Source organism: Callithrix jacchus, chromosome 17 (genome assembly GCF_049354715.1).
Source record: "Callithrix jacchus isolate 240 chromosome 17, calJac240_pri, whole genome shotgun sequence".
Taxonomy (NCBI): Eukaryota; Metazoa; Chordata; class Mammalia; order Primates; family Cebidae; genus Callithrix; species Callithrix jacchus.
The window spans coordinates 3,808,004-3,822,070 of record NC_133518.1 but is presented as its reverse complement, the minus strand read 5'-3'; positions in this window follow the sequence as shown (position 1 = coordinate 3,822,070).

Below are 14,067 nucleotides of genomic sequence, written 5' to 3'. Positions count from 1 at the left end.
GGAATTTCCTGGCATTCATAAGCCTGGAATTCCTTAAGCTAAAATTGCCTGGAATTCTTTTGCGTAGAATTGCCTTGCCTGGAGTTGCCTTGCCTGCAATTTCTTGTAATTCCGTTGCCAAAAATTGACTTGACAGGAATTACCTGGAATTGCCTGGCCTGAAATTATCTTCCCTGAAATCACCTGGAGTGACTTTGATTGGAATTGCCTAGCATAAAATTGCCTGGAATTGTTTCGCTTAAAATTGCCTTTCATGGAAATGCCTGGAATTGCCTTGCCTGGAATTGCGTGGAATTGCCTTCCCTGGAATTGCCTTGTGTAGAAATTACTGGAATGGCCTTGCCTAAATTTGCCTTGCTTGGAATTGCCTGGAATTGCTTTGCCTGGAATTCCATTGCCTGGGATTTTCTAAAATTGCCTTGACTGGAATTTCCTTCTCTGTAGTTGCCTGGAATTGCCTTGCCAAAAATTACCTGGCCTGGAATTTCTTGGAATTACCTTACCTGGAACTGCCTTGAATAAAATTGCCTGAAATTGCCTTGCCTGGAATTGCCTAGAGTTGCCGTGTCTGGAATTGCCTTTAAATGCCTTGCCTGGAATTGTCTGAAATTGCCTTGTCTGGAATTGCCTTGCCTTTAGTTGCCTAGAATTGCCTTGACTGGAATTTCCCTGCCTGGAATTTTCTAGAATTGCATTGCCTGGTATTGCCTTGTCTGGAATTGCATGGAATTGCATTGCGAGAAATTTCCTTGCTTGACATTGCCTTGCCTGAAATTTCCTGGAATTGCCTTGCCTGGAATTTCCTGGAATTGCCTGCATGGAAATGTTTTTGTCTGGAATTGCCTGGAATTGCCTTGCCTTGCATTGCCTTGCCTTGTATTGCCTTGCTGATAATTGCCTTGCCTGGTATTGCCTTGCCTGTAATTGCCTGAAATTGCCTTGCATGGAATTGCCTTTGCTGGAATTGCCTGGAATTTACTTGCCTGGAATTTTTCTGCCTGGAATTTTTTAGAATTGCATTGCCTGGTATTGACATGTCTGGAATCGCCTGGAACTGCATTGCAAGGAATTTTTTTTTTCTGAAATTGCCTTGAGTGAAATTTCCTTGTCTGAAAGTGCCTGGCATCGCCTTGCCTGGAATTGCAGGGAATTGCAATGCATGGAATTGCCTTCCTGGAATTTCTTGGAATTGCCTTGCCTGGAACTGCCTTGCCTGGAATTCCCTTGCCTGGAATTGCCTTTCCTGGAATTGCCTTGGCTGGAGTTTTTCAAATTGCCTTGTCTGGAATTGCCTTGCCCCGAATTTTTTGGAATTTTTCTTCCTGTAATTTCCTTGCGTGGAATTGTTTGGAATTGCCTTTCCTGGAATTGCTTTGAAATGCCTTTCCTGAATGCCTAGAATTGCCCTGCCTGGAATTGCCTTGGCTGGAATTTCCTCGAGTTGCCTTGCCTGGAATTGCCTTCCCTGGAATTTTCTGTAATTGCCTTGCTTGGAGTTGCCTTTCCTGGAATTGCCTTGCCTGTAATTCCCTTTTCTGGAATTGCCTTGACTGGAGTTTCCTTGCCTAGCCTTGCCTTGCCTGGAATAACTTGGCCTGGAATTGCCATGCCTTGCCTTGCCATATCTGAAATTGCCTGGCCTGAAATTTCCTTATGTGGAATTGCCTTTCCTTGCCTTGCTTTTCCTGGAATTGCCTTGACTTAATTTGCCTTGCCTGGAATTGCCTTGACTCTAATTGTCTCTTTTGGAATTGCCTGGAATTGCCTTGAGTGTAATTGCTTTTCCTTGAGTTGCCTTAACTGGAATTTCCTTGGCTGGAATTTTCTTGCCTAAAATTTCCTTGCCTTGAATTGCCTTAAGTGGAATTGACTTTCCTGGAATTGCCTGGTATTGCCTTGCCTTGAATTGCCTTGAATTGCCTCGCCCTGAATTGTTTTGCCTTTTCTTGCTTTGACTGAAATTCTCTTGTCTTGACTTGCATTGACCTATCTGGAAAAATTGCCTTACCTTGCCTTGTCTGGAATAATTGGCTTTCCTGGAATTACCTGGTATTGCCTTGCCTGGAGTTGCCTAAAGTTGCCTTGCCTAAAATTGCCTTGTTTGAAATTGCCTGGTATTGCCTTGCCTGAAATTGCCTTGACTGGAATTGCCTTGGCTCGATTTGCCTTTACTGGAATTGCCTTGCCTAGCCTTGCCTTGCCTGGAATTGCATTGCCTGGAATTGCCTTGCTTTGCCTTGTTTTGACTCAACTTGCCTTGCCTGGAATTGCGTTGCCTAAAATTGCCTTTCCTTTCCTTCCCGGTCTGGAATTGTTTTGCCTAGTATTGCCTTTCCTTGTCTGTAATTGCCTTGCCTGTAATTGCCTTGCCTGAAGTTGCCTGTAATTGCCTGTAATTGTTTTGACTGTAATTGCCTTGGCTAAAATTGCCTTGCCTCTAAGTGCCTTGCCTGGAATTGCTTTGCATGAAATTGCATTGCCTGTAATTGCCTTGCCTGAAGTTGCCTTGCCTATAATTGCCATGGCTAAAATTGCATTGCCTGGAATTGCCTGGCCTAAAGTTGCCTTGCCTTGCCTTGCCTTGGCTTGCCTGGAATTTCCTGGCATGAAATTACCTTTCCTGGAATTGCTTTCCTTGCCTTGCCTAGCATGGACTTGCCTTGCCTGGAATTGTCTTGCATGAAATTTCCTGGAAATGGCTTGCCTTAAATTGCCTGGAATTGCCTTGCCTGGAATTAACTGGAATTGCCATGACTGTAATTTCCTTGTCTTGAATTGCCTTGCCTGGAATTTCCTTGCCTGGAATGGCTTGGCATTGCCTTTCCTGGAATTGCGTTTCCTGGAATTGCCTGTAAATGCCTTGCCTGGAATTGCCTGCAGTTGCCTTATCCAGAATTGCCTTGTATAGAATTGCCTAGAAATGCCTTGCCTGGAATTGCCTTGCCTGGAATTGCTTGAAATTCCCTTGCCTGGAATTTTCCTACCAGGAATTGTCTAGAATTGCCTTGCCTGGTATTGTTTTTCTGGGATCCCCTGAAATTGCGTAGCGAGGAATTTTCTTGCCTGGAATTTCCTTGCCTGGAATTGCCTTGCATGGAATTGCTTTGCCTGGAATTGACTTGAATTGCCTTGCCTGCAGTAGCCTTGCCTGAAATTGCCATGCTTGGAATTGCCTTGCCTGGTATTGCCTTGCCTGGAATTGTCTTGCCTGCAATTGCCTGAAATTGCCTTGCCTGGTATTGCCTTGCCTGGAGTCGCCTTGCCTGTAATTGCCCAAAATTGCCTTTGCTGGAATTGCCTGGGATTTTCATGCCTGGACTTGCCTTTCCTGGAATTGTTTGTGTTTGCATTGCCTGGAATTGCCTTGAATTGCCTTGCCTGGGTCCCTGGATCTGCCTTGGTTGGAATTGCCTCTGCTGACATTTCCTATAATTTCCTTCTCTGGAATTGCCTGGAATTGCCTTGCTGGAATTGCCTTGCCTGGAATTGCCTTGACTGAAATTACCTTGCCTAGCCTTGCCTTTTCTGGAATTGCATTGCCTAAAATTGTCTTGTTATGCCTTGCCTTGCCTTGCCTTGCCTTGCCTTGCCTTGTTTTGCCTGGAATTGCCTTGCCTGGAATTGCCTTGTCTGGATTAGCCTGGAATTGTTTTGCCTCGAATTGCCTTGCTCGGAATTGCCTGGAATTGCCTGTAATTGCCTTGCCTGTAATTGCCTTGCCTTGAGTTGCCTTGCCTGGAATATCATTGCTGGAATTGCCTTAGGTAAAATTGACTTGCCTGAAATTGTCTGGTATTGCCTTGCCTTGAATTGCCTGAAATTGCCTTGCCTGGAATTGTTTTGCCTTGCCTTGCTTCGCCTGGTATTGCCTTGCCTTGTCTTGCCTTGCCTTGCCTGGAAAATTGCCTTGCCTGGAATTGCCTGGAATTGTCATGATTTTAATTGTCTGGAATTGCCTTGCCTGGAATTGCATTGAATTCCCATGCTTGGAATTGCCTTGCCTGGGATTGCCTGGAATTGCCTTGCCTTGAATTCCCTTGCCTGGATTTGCCTTGACTGGAATTGCCTTGCCTATCCTAAAATTGCATTGCCTGGAATTGCGTGGCTTGGAATTGCCTTGCCTTTTTTTGCCTTGACTGGAATTGCCTTGCTTGGAATTGCATTGCCTATAATTGCCTTGCCTTGCCTTTTCTGGAATTGCCTTGCCTGGAATGCTTTTACCTTTCCTTGCCTTGCCTGGAATTGCCTACCCTGAAATTGTTTTGCCTGGATTTGCCTGGAATTACCTCTAATTGCCTTGATTGTAATTGCCTTGCCTGGAATTGCCTTGCCTGAAATTGTCTTGCGGGGAATTGCATTGCTTAAAATCGCCTTGCCTGGAAATGCCTTGCCTAGGCTTGTTTTTCCTGGAATTGCATTGCCTGAAATTGCCTTACCTGGAATGGCCTTGCCTTGCCTTGCCTGGAATTACCTGGCATAAAATTGCCTTTTCTGGAATTGCTTTCCTTACCTTGCCTAGTGTAGAATTGCCTTGCATGGAATTTCCTTGCCTGGAATTCGCTTTCCTGGAATTGCCTGGAATTACCTTTCCTGGAATTTTCTGGAATTCCCCTGGCTGGAATTTCCCTGCCTCGAATTACCTAGAATTGTTTAACTTGGATTTTTCTTGCCTGGAATTGCATGAGAATGCCTTGCATTGAATTTCCTTGCCTGATGTTGCCTTGCCTGGTATTGCCCTGCTCAGAATTGCCTGCAATTGCCTCGCCTGTATTTGCCTTGCCTGAAATTGCCTAGAAATGCCTGTCCTGGATTTGCTTGGAATTACCTTTCCTGGATTTGTCTGGAGTTGTCTTGCCTGGATTTCCTTGAAATTGCCTTGCCTGGAATTGCCTTGCCTGGAATTGCCTTGCCTGGAATTGCCTAAAATTGCCTTGCCTGGAACTGCCTTGCCTGGAATTCTTTTGCCTTAAATTGCCTTGCCTAAATTTGCCTTGACTGGAATTGCCTGGAATTGCCTTGCCGGGAATTTCATTGCCTGGATTTGCCTTGCCTGGAATTGCCTTGCCCGAAATTGCCTGGAATTTCCTTGCCTGGAATTGCCTTGCCAAGAATTGCCTAAAATTGCCTTGCCTGAAATTTTTTGCCTGGAATTGACTGGAATTGTTTTACCTGGAGTTGCTTTGCCTGGAATTGCCTGGAATTGCCTTGCCTGGAATTATTTTGCCTGGAATTGCATGGTATTGCCTTTGCTGGAATTGCCTTTCCAGAAATTGCGTTGCCTGGAATTGCCTTGCCTGGAATTGCCTTGAATTGCCTTGCCTGGGTGCCTCAAACTTCCTTGCCTGGAGTAGCCTCTGCTGAAATTTTTTGGAATTGCTTTGTCTGGATTTGCCTGGAATTGCCTATCCTGTAATTGCCTTGACTGGAATTCCCTTGCCTGGAATTGCCTTGACTGGAATATCCTTGCCTAGCCTTGCCTTTCCTGAAATTGCATTGCCTGGAATTGCCTGGCTTGGAATTGCCTAGCCTTGCCTTGCCTTGCCTTGCTTTGGCCAAAATTGCGTTGTCTGGAATAGCCTGGAATTGTTTTGCCTCGAATTGCCTTGCCTGGAATTGCCTGGAACTGCCTGTAATTGCCTTATCTGTAATTACCTTGCCTTGAGTTGCCTTTCCTAGAATTGCCTTGCCTGAAATTGCCTTGCCTGAACTTGCCGTGCCTTGAGTTGCCTTTCGTAGAATTGCCTTGCCTGGAACTGCCTTGCCTTGTTCTACCTGGAACTGCCTTGCCTGGTATTGGCTTGTACTGCCTTGCCTTACCCGGAATTGCCTTTCCTCCAATTGCCTAGCATGAAATTGTTTTGACTTGGCTTGCCTTGACTTGCCTTGCCTGTGATTGTCTTGCCTGGAATTGCCTTGCTTTGCCTTGCCTTGCCTTGCCTGGTATTGCCTTTCCTGAATTTGCCTTGTTTTGTGTTGCGTTGCCCTTCCTTTCCTTGCCTTGCCTTGCCTTACCTAGAATTGTCTTTCCCGGAATTGCATTCCCTGGAATTGCCTTGCGTTGCCTTGCCTTTTCTGCCTTGCCTTTTCTTTCTTTGCCTTGTCTTGCCTAGAATTGCCTTGCCTGGATTTGCCTTAAATGGAATTGCCTTGCCGTTCCTTATCTGGAATTGCCTTACCTGGAATTGCCTTGCCTTGCCTTGCCTTGCGTTGCCTGGAATTACTTTGCCTTGTATTACTTTTTCTTGCCTAAAACTGCCATGTTTAGAATTGCATTGCCCTGCCTTCTCTGGAATTGCCCTGCCCTTTGTTGCCTTGCCTAAAATTGCCCTTCTTGGAATTGCCCTGCCTTGCCTTACCTTACCTGGAATTGCCTTGCCTGGCTTTGCCTTGCCTTGCGTTGCCTTTCCTGGAGTAGCCTTGTTGGCATTACCTTGTCTAGCCTTGCTCTGCTTTTCCTTGCCTTGCCTTGCCTGGAATAGCCTCGCTGGCATTACCTTGTCTAGCCTTGCTCTGCTTTTCCTTGCCTTGCCTAGAATTGTCTTGCCTGAAATTTCCTTGCGTGAAATTGCCTTGCCTCACCTTACCTGGAATTACCTTTCCTGGAATTGCCTTGCATTGCTTTTCCTAGCCTGGGATTGCCTTGAGTTCCCTTTCCTGAAATTGTCTTGCCTTCCCGTGCCTTCGTGGAATTGCATTGAGTTGCCATTCCCTGCCTTGTCTGGATTTGCCTCCTCTGGAATTGCCTTGCCTTTTCTTACCTGAAATTGCCTTGCCTGGAATTGCCTTGTCTTGGCATGCCTTACCATGGATTAGCTTTCCTGCAATCGCCTAGCCTGTAATTGCCTTGCCCTGCCCTGCCCTGCCCTGCCCTACCCTGCCCTTCCCTGCCCTGCCCTGCCCTGCCCTGCCCTGCCCTGCCTTGCCCTGCCTTGCCCTGCCTTGCCCTGACTTGCCCTGCCTTGCCTTGCCTTGCCTTGCCTTGCCTTGCCTTGCCTTGCCTTGCCTTGCCTTGCCTTGCCTTGCCTTGCCTTGCCTTGCCTTGCCTTGCCTTGCCTTGCCTTGCCTTGCCTTGCCTTGCCTTGCCTTGCCTTGCCTTGCCTTGCCTTGCCTTGCCTTGCCTTGCCTTGCCTTGCCTTGCCTTGCCTTGCCTTGCTCTGCCTGGAATTGCCTTGGCTGGAATTGCATTGTTTTGCCTTGCCTTGTCTTGCCTAGAATTGCCTTGCCTAGATTTGCTTTACCTAGAATTGCCTTGCCTTGCCTTATATGGAATCGCATTACCTGGAATTGCCTTGTCTTTCCTTGCCTTGCCTGGAATTCCCTCATTTGGATTTGCCTTTTTTTATCTTTCCTTGCCTTTCTTTTCCTTTCCTTACCTAGAATGCCTGGAACTGCATTGCCTAGAATTTCCTTGCCTTTCCTTGATTTGCCTTTTTTGCCTTGCCTTGCCTAGAATTGCCTTCCCTGGATTTGCCTCACCTGGAATTGCCTTGCCGTGCCTTCCCTTATATGGTATTGCCTTACTTAAAATTGCCTTGTCTTGCCTTGCCTTGTTTTGCCTGGAATCATCTTGCTTGGCCTTGCCTGGAATTGACTTTCCCAAAATTCCCTTGCATTGTCTTGCGTTTTCTTACATCGCCTTGCGTTTTCTTACATCGGATTGCCTTGCCCGGAGTTGCCTTTTTTAAAATTTGTCTTGTTTGGCCTTGCCTTGCATTTCTTTTCCTTGCCTTGACTTTCCTTGCCTTGCCTTGCCTAGAATTGTCGTAACTGACTGAAATTGCATTGCCTGAAATTGCCTTGCCTTTCCGTGCCTTGCCTTTTTTTTTGCCTTGCCTTTCTTTTATTGCCTTGCCTGAAATTTTCTTGCTTTGCTTTACTTTGCCAAGCCTGGAATTGCCCTGCCTGGAATGGTCTTGCCTTGCCTTGCCCAGAATTTTTCTGCCTGGATTTGCCCTGCCTTGTTTTGCCTTGCCTGAAATTGCCCTGCCTGTAATTGCACTGCTTTGCCTTCACTTGCCTGTAATTGCCTTGACTTGCCATTCCTGGAATTGACTTTCCTGTAACTGCTTTCCATTGCCTTACCTTTCCTTGCATGGGATTGCCTTGCCTGGAATTGTCTTGCCTGGAATTGCCTTGTCTTGCCTTGCATTGCCTTGCATTGCCTGGATTTGCCTTGCCTGGAATTGCCTTGCCTTTCCATGCCTTGCATTTTTTGCCTTACCTGGAACTGCCTTGCCTTTGTTTTCCTTGCCTTGACTGGAATCCGCTTGCCTAGACTGCAATCCGCTTGCCTAGAATTGCCTTGCCTTGCCCAGAATTTCCCTTCCTGGATTTGTCCTGCCTTGTTTTACCCTGCCTTGGCTTGCCTGGTTTGGCCTTCCCTTGCCTTGCCCTGCCTTGTCTGGAATTGCCTTGCCTTGCATTGTCTTCCCTTGCCTAGAATTGCACTGCCTAGAATTGCATTGCCTTACCTTGTCTGGAATTGCCCTGCCATTTGTTGCCTTGCCTAAAATTGCCCTGCCTGGAATTGCCCTGCCTTGAATTACCTCCATGGCTTTGCATTACCTTGCCATATTTTGCCTATGAATACCTTGCCTGGCATTTTCTTGTCTTGTCTTGCCTTGCCTGTATTTAACTTTTCCAAAATTCTCTTGCATTGCTTTGCCTTTTCTTGCATCGAATTGCCTTTCCTGAAATTGCCTTAAGTTGCCTTTTTTGCCTTGCCAGAAATTGCCATGCCTTGCCTTCCCCTGCCTTGCCTGCAATTGCCTTGCCTGGAATTGCCTGGCCATGCCTAGACTTCCCCTGCCATGCTTGGATTTGCCTTGCCTGGAATTTCCTTGCCTTGCCTTGCCTTCCCTGGAATTGCCTTGCCTCATGTTGCCTTGGCTTACCATGTTTTGCCTCGGAATGCCTTGACTGGAATTGTTTTGTCTTGTCTTACCTTGCCTTGCCTGGTATTGCCTTTCCTGAAATTGCCTTTTCTTGAGTTGCCTTTCCTTGCCTTGCCTTGCTTTGCCTTCCCTTGCCTTGCCTTGCCTGGAATTGCCTTGGCTTGCATTCCCTTCCCTTGCCAAAACTTCCCTGCCTTGAATTGCATTGCCTGGCCTTGTTTGGAATTGCCCTGCCTTTTGTTGCCTTGCCAAAAATGTCCCTGCCTTGAATTACCTTGCCTGGCTTTGCATTGCCTTGCCTTACCTCACCTTACGTGGAATTGCCTTGCCCTGCCTTGCCTTGCATTGCCTAGCCTGGAATTGCCTTTAGATGCTGGTCCTTACCTTTCCCGGGATTCCCTTGCCTTACCTTGTCTTGCCTGGCATTGCCTTGAGTTTTGTTTCCTTGCATTGACTGAATTTGTCTTCTGTCAAATTGTCTTGTCTTGCCGTGCCTTACCTGGAATTGTCTTTCCTGCAATTGCCTAGCCTAGAATTTGCTTGCCTTGCCTGGAATTGTTTTGCCTGGATTTGTCTTGTTTTGCCTTGCGTTGTGTTGCCTTGCCTTGCTATTCCTAGAATTGCCTTGCATGGATTTGCCTTACCTAAAATTGCCTTGCCTTATCTGGAATTGCCTTACATGTAATTGCCTTGCATTACCTGGAATTGCCTTGCCTTGCCTTGCCTTACCTTGCCCTTTCCTTCCCTTCCCTTCCCTGCCCTGCCCTGCCTTGTCCTGCCTTGCCTTGCCTTGCTTTGCCTTGCCTTGCCTTGCCTTGCCTTGCCTTGCCTTGCCTTGCCTTGCCTTGCCTTGCCTTGCCTTGCCTTGCCTTGCCTTGCCTTGCCTAGAATTGTTTTGCCTGGAATTGCATTGCTTGGAATTGTCTTTCCTTGCCTTGCCTTGAATTTTTTTTGCCTTGCCTTGCCTTGAATTTTTTTGCCTTGCCTTGCCTTGAATTTTTTTGCCTTGTCTTTTTTTGGCTTGCCTTGCCTTGCCTCGAATTACCTTGCCTGGATTTGCCTTACCTGGAATTGCCTTTTCTTGCCTTGCCTTGCCTGGAATTTTCTTTCCTGCAATTGCCTATCCTGGAATTGCCTTGCCTTGCCTTGCCTTGCCTTGCCTTGCCTTGCCTTGCCTTGCCTTGCCTTGCCTTGCCTTGCCTTGCCTTGCCTTGCCTTGCCTGGCCTGGCCTGGCCTGGCCTGGCCTGGCCTGGCCTGGCCTGGCCTGGCCTGGCCTGGCCTGGCCTGGCCTGGCCTGGCCTGGCCTGGAATTTCCTTTATTGGATTTTCCTTGTTTTGCCTTGCCTTGCCTTTCCTTTCTTTGCCTTGCCTTGCCTAAAATTGAATTGCCATTAATTGCATTGCCTGAAATTTCCTCACCATTCCTTGCCTTGCCTTTTTCTACCTTGCCTTACTTTTTTTGTTTTGTTTGGAATTTTCTTGCTTTGCCTTGCATTGCCTAGCCTGTAATTGCCCTGCCTGGAATGACCTTGCCTTGCCTTGCCGGGAATTTTCCTGCCTGGATTTTCCCTGCCTTGTTTGCCTTGCCAGGAATTGCCTTGCCTTGCCTTTCCTGTAATTGACTTTCCTGGAATTGCTTTGCATTGCCTTACTTTTCCTTTCATGGGATTGCCTTGCCTGGAATTGCCTTTCCTTTCCTTGTCTTTCCTGGAATTGCCTTGAGTGGCCTTTCCTTGCCTTGCCTGGATTTGCCTTCCCTGGAATTGCCTTGCCTTGCCTTATCTGGAATTGGCTCACCTGGAATTGTCCTGTCTTGCCTTGCCTTGCCTGGAATTACCTTTTTACAATTGCCTATCCTGGAATTGCCTTGCCTTGCCTTGACTTGCCTTGCTTTGCCTTGCCTGGAATTTCCTTTTTGGATTGCCTTGCTTGGCCTTACATTGCCTTGCCTTTCTTTCTTTTTTTTTGAGATGGAGTTTCGCTCTTGTTACCCAGGCTGGAGTGCAATGGCGCAATCTCGGCTCACTGCAACCTCCGCCTCCTGGGTTCCGGCAATTCTCCTGCCTCAGCCTTCTGAGTAGCTGGGATTACAGGTACACGCCACCATGCCCAGCTAATTTTTTGTGTTTTTAGTAGAGACGGGGTTTCACCATGTTTACCAGGATGGTCTCTATCTGTTGACCTCGTGGTGCACCCAACTCGGCCTCCCAAAGTGCTGGGATTACAGGCTTGAACCACCGTGCCCAGCCACATTTCCTTTCTTTGCCTTGCCTTGCCTTGCCTAAAATTGAATTGCCTGTAATTGCATTGCCTGAAATTGCCTCGCCTTTCCTTCCCTTGCATTGTCTTTTTCTGTCTTGCCCTTCTTTCTTTGTTTTGTTTGGAATTTTCTTGCTTTGCCTTGACTGGAATTGCCCTGCTTGGAATGGCCTTGCCTTGCCTTGCACAGAGTTTTCTTGCCTGTATTTGACCTGCCTTGTTTAGATTTGCCTGAAATTGCCCTGCCTGGCATTGCACTGCCTTGCCTTTACTTGCCTGGAATTGCCTTGCCTTGCCTTGCCTTGCCCGTAATTGAGTTTCCTGGACTGCTTTGCATTGTTTTATCTTTCTTGCATGGGATTACTTTGCCTTTAATGGTCTTGCCTGGAATTGCTTTGTCTTGCCTTGTGTTGCCTGGATTTGCCTTGCCTGGAATTGAATTGCCTGGAATTATCTTGCATTTTCTTGCCTTGGCTTTTTGGCCTTGCCTTTCCTTGTCGTGCCTTGCTTAGAATTGCCTTGCCTGAATTTGCCTTACCTGGAATTTTATTGCCCTGCATTATCTGGAAATGCCTTACCTGGAATTGCCTTGTCTTGCCTGGCCTTGCCTGGAATGGGCTTGGCTTGCCTTGTCTGTAACAGCCTTGCCTGGATTTGCTGTGTTTTGCCTTTCCTTTCTTTATATTTTTTTCCTTGCCTTGCCTTACCTAGAATTGTCTTGCCTGGAATGTCCTTGCCTGGAATGGCCCTGCCTTTAATTTTCTGAAATTGCCTTGCCTGGAGTTCCCTTGTATTGCCTTCCTTGAGTTGATTGGCCTTGCCTGAAATTGCCTTGCCTCGAATTCCCTTGTTTTGCCTTGCCTTGAATGGAATTGCCTTGCCTGAAATTGCCTTGCCTTGCTTTGTCTGGAACTGTGTTGGCTGGAACTGCCTTGCCTTACCTGAAATTGCCTTGCTTGGATTTGCCTTTCCTGCAATTGCCTTGTCAGGAATTGCCGTGCCTTGCCTGGAATTGCCGTGCCTTGCCTTGCCCTGACTTGCCTGCCATTGCCTTGCCTGGAGTTGTCGGGCCATGCCTTTTCTTCTTCTGCCATGCTTTGAATTGCCTTGTCTGGAATTGCCTTGCATTGCCTTCCCTAGAATTCCCTTTTTTCAAATTGCCTTGCCTTACCATGTCTTGCCAGGGATTGCTTTGCCTGGAATTGTTTTGTGTTGCTTTTCTTTGCCTTGCATGGAATTGCCATTCCTGCAATTGCCTTTCCCTGAGTTGCCTTTCCTATCCTTGCTTTACTTTGCCTTCCCTTGCCTTGCCTGGAATTGCCTTGCCTTGCATTGCCTTTCTTTGCCTAAAACTGCCCTGCCTCTAATTGCATTGCCTTGCCTTGCCTTGCCTGGAATTGCCCTGTCTTTTGTTGCCTTGCCTAAAATTGTCCTGCCTGGAATTGCCCTGCCTTTCCTTACTTTGCCTGGCTTTGCCTTGCCTTGCTTTGCCTTTCCTGGCATTGCCTTGTCTTGCCTTGCCCTGTCTTGCCTTTCCTTGCCTATAATTGCCTTGTCTTGAATTGCCTTGCCTGGAATTGCCTTGCCTCAAATTACCTGGAATTGCCTTGCCCTGCCTTGCCTTGCCTACCCTGGATTTGCCCTTAGTTGCCTTTCCTTGCTTTTTTTGGAATTGCATTGTTTTACCTTTCCTTGCCTGGAATTGCCTTGAGTTTCCTTTCCTTGCCTTGCCTGAATTTGCCTTCCCTATAATTGCCTTGCCTTTCTCTACCTGGAATTGCCTTGTCTTGTCTTGCCTTACCTGGAATTGACTTTCCTGCAATTTCCCAGCCTGGAATTGCCTTACCTGAATTTGCCTTGTATTGCCTTGCCTTGCCTTGCCTTGCCTCGATTTGCCTTACCTGGAATTGCCTTGCCTTGCCTGGATTTGCCTTGTTTTGCCTTGCCTTGCCTTGCCTTGCCTTGCCTTGCCTTTTCTTGCCTTGCCTTGCCTTACCTAGAATTGTATTGCCTGAAATTGCATTGCCTCGAATTGCCTTTCCTTTTCATACCTTGAAATTTTTGCCTTTCCTTTTTTTTCCTTGCCTTGCCTAGAATTGTCTTGGCTGGATTTGTGTTACCTGGAATTGCCTTGCCTTGCCGCATTTGGAACTGCCTTACCTGCAATTGCCTTGTCTTGCCTTCCCTTGCCGGAAATTGCCTTTCCTACAATTGCCTATTTTGGAATTGCCTTGACTTGCCTTGCCTTGCCTGGAATTGCCTTTCCTCAATTTGCCTTGTTTGGACTTTCCTTTCCTTTCCTTTCTTTGCCTTGTCTTGCCTTGCCTAAAATTGCCTTACCTGAAATTCCATTGCCTGAAATTGCCTCGCCTTTCCTTTCCTTGCATTTTTTTGCCCTGCCTTTCTTATCTTGTTTTGCCTGGATTTTTCTTGCTTTGCCTTGCGTTGCCTAGCCTGGAATTGCCCTGTCTAAAATGGCCTTGCCATCCCTTGCCTGGAATTTCCCTGCCTGGATTTGCATCGCCTTGTTTTCCCTTGCCTGAAATTGCCCTGCCTGGCATTGCACTGCCTTGCCTTCACTTGCCTGGAATTGCCTTGCCTTGCCTTGCCTGTAATTGAGTTTCCTGGAACGGCTTTGAATTGCCTTACCTTTCCTCGTATGGGATTGCCTTGCCTGGAATTGCCTTCCCTTGCCTTGCTTTGCCTTGCGTTGCCTGTATTTGCCTTGTCTGGAATTACTTTGCCTGTAATTGCCTTGCCTTTTTTTCCATTGCCTTTTTTTGCCTTGCCTGGAATTGCCTTGCGATACCTTGTATTTTCTTGCATAGCCTGGCATTGCCTAGCCTATAATTGCCCTACCTGGAACTGCCTTGCCTTGGTTTGCCTTGCCTTGACTGGAATTTCCTTGCCCAG